Raw genomic sequence first — 9,870 nt, 5'->3', positions numbered from 1 at the left:
CCAGCCACGGAACTTATCAAACCAAAAATAGGTTTTTTACTCTACATTCTCAATCAGCTATTGGTATTACTACTATTGATACTATTACTACTTTTAATAGAATTACTATTATTATTTTCAGCATTATTACTATTATTAGTACTATTACTATTATTAATCGTATTACTATTATTAGCACTATTACCATCATTAGTCGTATTACTATTTTTAGTACTAAAACTATTTTTAATAGTATTACTCTTTTTAGTATATTACTATTATTAATATTATAATATGATTACTATTATTAGTACGATTATTATTAATAATAGTATTATTATTTTTAGTATTATTATTATTATTGGTACTATTACTATTATTGGTACTATTACTACTATGGGTGCTATTACTACATAGTATTACTACTTTTGATACTATTACTGCTAGTGGATTCGTAATAGCCTATGATCCCTTGCATCTCTCTCCTCTTTTTTTTTTGGCTGAAATGCATCTCTCTCCTTTTACCTCACCAGCTTGTGCCTTAATGGGACATCCAAAGAGGAACTTGAGGTCCAGACTCCACTCCTAGATTCACGACTATTTACATCTAACTTCTGGTGATCGGGTATTTCATTCATCACCCTTCATTTCGATGGCCATTTTATTCCCCCTCCCCGATCTGCCTCACTGCCTGTAAAATAGGCATAATTGTGTACAAAAGCATGCATAACTTGTGAAGGTAAATTTTAAAAAGGTTTAACCCCCCACCCCCAACCCCACTCCTCTCAACACACAAAAAGTGTTAAAAAACAAAAAAAGAAAAAGAAAAATGCAATCTTACAGTTCTCTCAAAGAGGGGCTAAAACTAAATCCGACATACATGCTGCTGGAAAACTGGAAGAAGCGAAGCAGCAAAACAAATACGAACATCATCTCTAGAAGAACCCGCACACTAATACAAAAAATGGAACATTCGAAAGACAAGATTACTCATGCAGTCTTTGGCTTGATTTTCTTCACCCTTGAATACAGGAAAACTCCAGCCAGCACCACACCAGTTCCTGCAGTACACATATTATCCAAAGATATTGCACTTAGAGGTATCGAATACATCCAGTACCACCAGTAGAAGGACGAGTTACCGAGCGAGTCGATAAACGAAACAGGAGTCCTGAAGAAAAGAACTGAGGTCTCGATGACCACCACCCGCTTCACACAGTTGCCCACTGAATGAGTTACAGGTGACACCCTTACTAGTATCACGTACGAAACCTAACAGAGCATTTTCAAATCAAACCAAATGATGAAACTTAGTTAAGGGAAATTCACAAGAGAAGACAGGTGATGCATAGAATTCGCAAAAGAAGGCAGCCTATCAAGAACAATAACTACTGTTTGCTGTATCAGTAAGCATAAATAGTATAGCATGTGTGATGGGTGCGAACATTGGTAGGCAGAAGCATAGAAGACATTGGTAGGCAGAAGCATAGAAGAATGCAGGGACAGTGCACCAGTGTCTCAAACATTCATTCAGTCAAAGCACATGTAACTAGCCTATTATTTATGGAGTGAGATTCATAGAACCTAGAACAATTATTTTCCTATTATCCTCAACTTCTGTAACCCTTGAATCAATCACAGGTAAAAAACTTGAGAGCACACTGTTACAGCAAAATAGAGACTCCCTTGGCTTACATTAGGATGCCAAAAAAAAAAAATTGCCAGAAAAATGGATTAGAACTACTTAGGAACTATGAACTAGGGGACATCTTTACAACATTTGACTGTTTTAAAGCATCTAATAACTGCTTGCATACATCAAGGCATAACATGCATTATATTGGTTGTTTGATATATGAATCCACCTTTTTACAACGGAAAAACAAAATGCTCATGGACTTGGGCAGAATGATCTGTATCCCTGGTCAACTAAAACCAAGCAACTCCCCTAATATGCAACTTCGACTGGTACTTAAATCATGTTGGCTTTACAACTAAAAGATAACTTTAAGGGGTTGCTTGGCCAACCAAAATCTTGGAACCATGAATTTTTATATACTATAGCATGATTCAAATATTGAATTACAAAAGCATATCAATAGCTGGTCGATGACGCACGTCATATTGTGCACCATATCAGCAAATGATACCAAGCCGTATGCACTTGTACAGTCAAACTTGGCCTCTAAATTATTTTTTGGTCTTTTCTCTTATTATCTTTTATTATTTTAATTCTTTATTTTTACATAAATATGTTTAAGTCGATTGATATAAATACCCTACTCGTCCTATTTTAGTGCATGGTTTCACATAATGAGCAATTGAAATTATATTGAAAAACTATATAGGTGTGTGAAAATTTGAAATGCAATTAACTGGAAATCAATGAATGATTGAATGATATCAAAGACCCTAGTAAATTAAAGATAAGTACTCTACTACTCGCATTTGTTTGACAAATACACAATGAATACAATACTATATCTTGGAGAAAGAATACATCATCATATTATTGAACAACAATTACCATCTTTTTGACATTGTAATGTAGTTCCTCACCTAAATAGCACATCAAGTGCCTAGCAAGCTCATATACATGTAAAAGCCATATTATGTGTGCGCATTTGTTCATGAATACTTCTGTTGAAATACCACGTCCTATTTAGTTTCATGTTAGATGAGATGCTTTGGAGGCTAAAATATAAGATTTTTCTTAAAGAACTTCTGGGTTTTAGCAAAGTTCGGGTAAAATTAAAATTGAGCCTTCAAGGACATTCATGAGTCCAAAAATTTATTTGATAATAAAAGATATTACAAAGATGTATGTCAAATATTGAAGACATGTTTTCCGACATTAAGGTTATAACATAGTGTGATCATGTTTTTCTGCTCCTGATAATTTGGTTACTTTGTTGGCCAAAGTTGAATGTAATTCTACTAACTACATTCATTTGTCCCGAAGATGACTTCCCTAAGTATTATCAAACTTGACTTCAAAATCCAAAGCTTGCTAAGTCTAAGGCCCTGTTTGGGGGAGCATTTGGATGGCCAAAAAGCACTTTATGGCCCTCCAAAAATACTTTTGAATGAAAAAGGATGTCTGGTAAAAATTTTGGAAAGTTGTTTCAGCTTTTTCAGAAAGCTGAAACAGCTTTTGTGCTAAAAACTCTTCTTTTTGTGCTTGTGTCTTCGTGTTCTGTAGAAGAAGCTCCAATTTGGAGCTTTCTGAAAAAGTTGTTTTGAGTTTTGTCGGAAAGCTTTTTTTTTTTACCAAAACACCCCCCATTTAAAAGACCATTTTTCCTCCCAAAACTCTAATCTTACCGCCTCTTCCTCTCTCACCAATCCCCCTCCATCTCCCTCTCTATCTTCTTCTTCCTCTCAACGCTGCCGCCTCTGTTTCTTCTTCCTTTCTTTTTTTCTTTTTTTTTTTTGGGAGGCAGCCCGTGGCTGCCCATGGTGGCAGCCACCACGCCGGCCACGGGTCTCATCCATCCCCCTCCCTCTCCCTCTCTATCTTTTTCTTCCTCTCAACGCCGCTGCCCCTATTTCTTCCTCTCTTTTTTTGTTTTGGAAGGCAGCCTGTGGCTGCCCACGGTGGAAGCCACCACGCCGGCCACCACCCGTGGCGTGCGGCCAGCCCGTGGAGCTGCCGGGCTCAGCCATGGGGTGGCCAGGACTCCGCCAGCCGCGGGACCGTGGCGTCCCAGCCGCGGGACCGGGAAGGCGAGCCGCAGCGAAGCCCCCATGGCGGCCGGTCATGGGGCTTCGTTGCGCCGCGGCCAGCCACCGGCCATGTCCAGCCGCGGCCACGGCTTGGCCCCCTCCCGGGCCCCCTCCCACGACCGCCGCGGGCAGGCCCCCTTCCGGCGCCGCCGGCCTCGCGGGAGGATAAGAAAGGAGAAGGGAAGGGAGGAAGGAAGAAGAAGAGAACACAAAAGAAAAGAAAAAGAAAAGAAGAAAAGAAGAAAAGAAAAAAAAGAGAAGAAAAAAAAGAAAATGAAAGAAAAAAAGAAGAAAAAAAGAAAAGGAAAGAAAAAGAAAAGAAAAGAAAAGAAACAAAACGAAATAAATAAATAAATAAATATGTATATAAATAAACAAATAAATAAATAAATAAGATAATAAATAAATATATTTTAATGAAATAAAATAATAAATAAATAACTAAATAAATAAATAAATAAATAAAAAATAATGAGTGAGTGGCAAATAATCTGATCTAAGTAAATAAAAATAAATATTAATAATTATTTAACTAATTTTATCATCTAGCTAAAAATTTGTTAGAGAGATAAATGGTCATCAGAAGGGTAAAAAATTAATTTACACTAATAACTATAAATTTTTTTATATATTTATTATTATATTATACTATAAATATAATATTATATTTCATTATATCATAATACATTGATATGTTATGTTAAATAATTTAATATTATATTAAATTATCCTATAGTATACAACATTATAGTACTATGTTATATTAATATTATATTACATTACATTAATATTATACTACATAAATTAATGTATTAATATATATTATATTTTATTATGCTCTGTTCTATAATACTAGTAATGTCTTTTATAGTCATTTTGTCACACAAAAGTACTTTCTCAGTTTGTTTATCAAATATATGTTAAAGTGCCACATTACTTTAGAAATATCGTTACCAAACAGCAAACAGTTTTTTATAAAAGCTCTACTTCAGAAAGCTCTACTTCCAACAGCTCTATTTCTAAAAGCTCTACTACCAACAGCTCCCCCAAACAGGGCCTAAATCATGATATAGCAAGCTGTGTTATGATGAGAAAGCTGGTTGAAATTAAACTCGGAGAACTTGCCCAAAATGCATGGTTTCAAATTTTTGGTCTACCAAACCAAAAATTTACTGCCAGAAGTATATTACTTTCTTAACCTTTTTCAAATTTACCATATGGACCATAAGTTATGGATTATATTAGTTCTTGGTACGTGCTATTAGTTTAATCCAATTTGACAATTATCTTCTTAGCCGCATAGTGATTTATCATGGCATTTCAAAACATTTTATCATATCACCATTCTTAATTATTCTAAATGGTGGCATTCATGTCTACTAAATTAGCTAAAGATGCATGACATGTTCTAAATACTGTTATTTTGAAATAGTTTTAGGCAGCGCCACAATGCATAAAATATTCTATACTATCCTCATAGTTTCCCAATATTTAGGCCTATAAAATCTTTTAAGATGTTTTTTAATTTGTAAGTCTTATTTCAAGTCTCTCCCAGAATAGAATATGTTTTCAGCATGAAATAAAATGCTGATCATACAGTGCATGGAAACCAATACTTTACACTTTCTTGATAGAAAGAAGTTAGTTTGCATGAGACAACTTTTAATTGTTCACAGATTTCTGACTTTTTGCAGTTGAAGAGAGGAAAGCCAATAGGCCACTTAGATTTGAGTTTCTGGCCTGAAAAGATAGCATGCTCTTAGCACTTGCACAGTTCTCTTAGATATAAAAAATTTAACTAGCAGTACTGAAGGCTGAAAACATTATAAGCATTGCAGAAGTCACAATTGGGTACAGTTTTAAGAAGTGAAAATATTAAGATAATCTACAGTGAAAACTATAGAAACAAATAAGTAAATAACTTGGATTAAGAAAGCATAGATGATGTGAATTTTCATCAATCATAATCTGAACAAAGAGAACACCTGAACATTGGCAATAATCACTCAGCGAAATCAAAAAGACAAGTAATGGAACACTTCATGTGATTACATAAGCAGATCCACTAAAGTTCAGAAATAAAACATTGATAGCACAATGTGCAAAGTCAAAATATTCCAGAGACGAGAACTACGACAGCACAAACAATGGAAATCTAGTTCTTTTAGATCTGTAACAAGCTGGGCGGGCAGAATGACTGCTAAAACAGTCACAGTTCAACATCAGGAATCTGTTCAAGACCTCAATGTATTGCTTCCAGTATTAGACATTAATCCAAAGCAGGTGAAGTACATGGTTTTGCACAGTACATTTTCCTATACACGATGCAAAGAAACAGAGTTTAGAATGTCTCACCTGTTGATATGCATGAAAACATAGCCCAGCAAGAGGGGATCTCGTGTATATCTGTTTAAGATTCAAACCCTGCAATTCCCATGAGGGGAAGGCCAAAGAACATTAACAGTGTTAAATGTTTTAAAGCACCACGAATATTAACAAATTAATATGAAAGAGAGAGAGAGGGACAGTCACCACTTGTTAAACTTTCAGTAGTCAAATTAACTTAATGGCTGCTCATGTGCATCAAGATTGGTGCCTGCAAGATAGTATCTTTGTAGAGTGCAGGCATTGGACATACATTACTCAAAAAGCCAATGTAAGCACCACTTTTGATGCACATTTACAGTAATTCCAGAAACCAGAGATTTCACAAAATTCCAACTCAAACGGGAATTTACCTATATATGTGCATACATTGAATGCATATTACATGCTTACATGCACACAGAGACTGACATACACACTCATCATGCATGCACACACATAAATTAAAGTGTCTTTGCCAGCATCATAACATCATACTCACAGCAGACTGCATGTATGAGGGAGTGAACTTGACACCTTCGCAAACAGAGTTACAGGGGCTAACAGGCAAAATGACATAATTGTAATCATCGAGAAGAATTTATGTTGACCAGAGATTCCTGTTATGAATGGAAAAGTGGTCAAGAATAAAAATACTAGGAAAAGCCAGCAGCAAAATTGGCTAAAAAACAGCTGCCTTCATCATCTCTACAGCTTAGTAATAATAAAAAATGTGAAAGAACGAACTGATACTATTAAGATATTAATATTAGAAAAAATATGCTAGAAATGATTTTTGTTCCTGGAAATCTAGATCACCTCTTTCTTAACCATGAGCTTTTTGCTAAGAACATTGCGAGATTGTAAGGTCAGATTGGAAGCCATTGCACTCCAAAATCCAACCCTGTTATAAATAGTTTATAACCATAACTCATACTCCAGTATAATAAATCAAGTACTTTATGCAACCACAAGTGCCTAGGTTGCACTCAACTTATCATCTAAGTTTCAATTCTACCATGAATAAGAATAACTCACCAGTTAAAAGAAGCTTCAGTCATAGATGCCAATGCTACACCACCAACAATTGGCACAAGAGACAAGAGAATCCAAACAGTTGGCAACTGCATTCACATTTAGTAAAAGATTACTCGTCTAGAGAGCAGGAAGTCACAACATATCAAGCTGCAGATTCCAGTTTAGTCAAAATGCAGCTTTATGGTTGTACAAACTACACGATCAACATCCAGAGGAGTAAACTTCCCTCTTGTCTCATTTTTTCACTAACACATTTAAGTCTTGATCAATGTTACATATTGAGGCATTTAAATTGCATCCAAATAGAAAAGGCATAAGAGCATGAGAAACCAACATGTAGTCAATGGTAAAACAGTATGACTTGCCCAGTTACATATTGAAGGATATCCAATGGTTTAATGAGACAACAACTCAAAAATAGGACAATATGATCAAATATAGCAACTATGAGGATAATATTAAAATGCAGCCAGCACAATGTGTTGAGGATTCTGGTGCACTAGTGAAACTAGAAAAGGGTAAGACGGAAAGAATCACCTCTCCCAGGAACAAGGAGGAAAGGAGGACTGAGAAAAAGGGCTCCATAGCTTTGACCGTGTGTGAAAATGATACGGCAACCTTTCCCAGGCTCGTATTAGTGAAGAGATTGCCTAAAGTGTGGACCATAGGCAGCGGTAGAATCGCTACAAGCTGAAAAGTAGAAACTCATAATTAGATACATCATATCCGCATTATATAATTGATCAATCGCTCATAATTTTCACATAAGCATCATGTAACAACCCAGAACCTCACCCAAAATGGCTAGCCGGAAGGTACTGTTTGGGTTCCTTGATCCTGTATAAGTACCCAAGATCTACCCAGCAAATAACCGATGTGGGACTAAACACACGCTCGCACGGGTCCTCACATACTTCCCCCGTTTAAGCCCTGACGTCCTCGTCAGGCTAAGGGTTCAAATCCATTCAAATCTAATCACAAACAACCCAGCGAATAACCGATGTGGAACTAAACACACGCCCGCACAGGTCCTCACACATCACATCATGATACCTGTGAAGCAGAAATCTTTGGTCTCCTGTAAAATTAGTCATCCACATAAATAAAACAAGGGCAGCCCCGATCGCAAATTGACACGTTGTGATGGTCGTTGGGAATGGAAAGACCTTCAGAACCTGTGACATAATGAAGTAGTAAATTTACTTTGCCTCCTATCTGACATCAAATTACAGCATATCCCAAACAACCCAGTAATTATGTCTAAGGCAAAAATGTTTCTCTTAAAGGGACAATAATATAAAGAACATTCAAAGAAGAAACCTGGTGCAGTAATTATGTTAAATGAAGACTCTTTTGTATCCTGAACAGTGAAGTTCTAAACTTGTTGCTTATCACTTCAGGAGATAATTCATCATTCTGAGTGATCCTCTTTTACCTGACTCAGCAGTTTTCACAGAATTGGGTCTCTTTGAAACTTGCTTGAGCCAGACAGAGTCATAAATGGGGTCAGCTTCAAACATCGAGAATGGTTTCAGTGAAGCACGTTGCCTGTTGCTTGTTATAATAGAAGATGCACATCTTGCAGCATTTCTACAAATGGCCCTTTTCTTCAGGTCAACAAGGATGCAAACTCAAAGGCGAATTTAATTAAAAGACTAAGATGCATAACTATCAACGGCAAGAGGGAATGAAACAGTGAAAGGGATGCCTGGCGATGGTAAAACAAGTTTAGAAAAACAAAACCTAAACCCCGATCTATAAATACACATCAAGAACTTCAGCTAAAAAAAAAGATTAAATCAGGGAAGATTTAGGCTTGTAGAAACAAGCTGCAGTAGATAGAATCTTTAATCAGCCTTCCATTCCGGGAAAAAAAAAAGGAGCTTTGCTCAGCCGTGGGACTCTCAGAAACAGATTCCCAGAACAAAATCCAGGAAGACCGATTCACAAGATCCCCCAACACGACCATATAAATAATCCTCACTAAGATCGGATCGGACAGACGAAGAAATAGGAAAGAGGAGGATGTTGAGGAGGAGAAGACGTACCTGCTTGTTATAGATGTTGAAGAGACACCAGAGGCCGAAGAGCGCTCCGAGCTGCAGGGTTCCAAGCAGCCCGCCGCTGCTGGGCTCGGCGGCGGCGCTGCTCTCGCCGGCGCTGTCCGGGACGGAGGAGCTCGCCCTGGCCACGAGAACCTCCGGGCCCTTCCTAACCGGCAAGAGAGTGGGGCCAGAAGCTCAGCCGGCGGTGCCGAGGCGAGAGGAGAGGGAGGAAAGAGGACGAGAGAGGCCATTGCGGATCGGCGAGGGTTGGTGGGAGGGAAGACTCAAGAAGGATCTAGAGTTCGGGCTCAGAGGGCTTCGGGCCTTGAGGAGGGCTGTTGAGGGCGACGAGAGACCAAATGCAGCGCTCTGCATCTTGCCTCTGTAACTCTCTCCTCCTCTTTGTAAAGAAGCCAAGTGAAATGGGTAACTGGTTTGGCCAACTTGCCAAACCTAATAGAGTTTCAGAGAGAGACAATTCTAGAGTTTCAGAGAGAGAAAGGTAGGGAGTTACAAGTAGCTGTTACAATAGACTGTAGTTATAACAATCTTTAGTTATAACTACTATAACAGAGAAGAGATGAGCTTGTGGGAGTTTAGTGGGAAAAACTCCATCATGTCCAAATCTCCTCTGTGTCCTTGGCTCGTGAGGCTTTTGGGAAGAACTCGGAGTTGTGTTGTCTACACTGTTGGAGGGAACTAGCCAGTAGGAGCAGGT

General features: G+C 37.7%; 1 pseudogene across 1 annotated transcript; it reads right to left on the bottom strand.

The window, feature by feature from the left end:
- Positions 1-797: 797 nt before the first annotated feature.
- On the bottom strand, positions 798-9,656 carry LOC148715332 (phosphoenolpyruvate/phosphate translocator 2, chloroplastic-like; annotated as a pseudogene). The gene is made up of 9 exons (XR_015968359.2): positions 9,156-9,656; positions 8,161-8,282; positions 7,645-7,797; positions 7,108-7,193; positions 6,889-6,973; positions 6,572-6,689; positions 6,061-6,129; positions 1,122-1,251; positions 798-1,040 (listed from the first exon to the last, which is right to left on the bottom strand). The product of XR_015968359.2 is annotated as a phosphoenolpyruvate/phosphate translocator 2, chloroplastic-like (transcript).
- Positions 9,657-9,870: the final 214 nt, after the last annotated feature.

This window comes from Phoenix dactylifera, chromosome 1 (assembly GCF_051530095.1).
Source record: "Phoenix dactylifera cultivar Ajwa chromosome 1, Ajwa_hap1_PhDact_Kaust_v1.1, whole genome shotgun sequence".
Classification (NCBI taxonomy): domain Eukaryota; kingdom Viridiplantae; phylum Streptophyta; class Magnoliopsida; order Arecales; family Arecaceae; genus Phoenix; species Phoenix dactylifera.
Note: the sequence above shows the minus strand (reverse complement) of the source record. Positions and strands in the feature narration are given on the sequence as shown.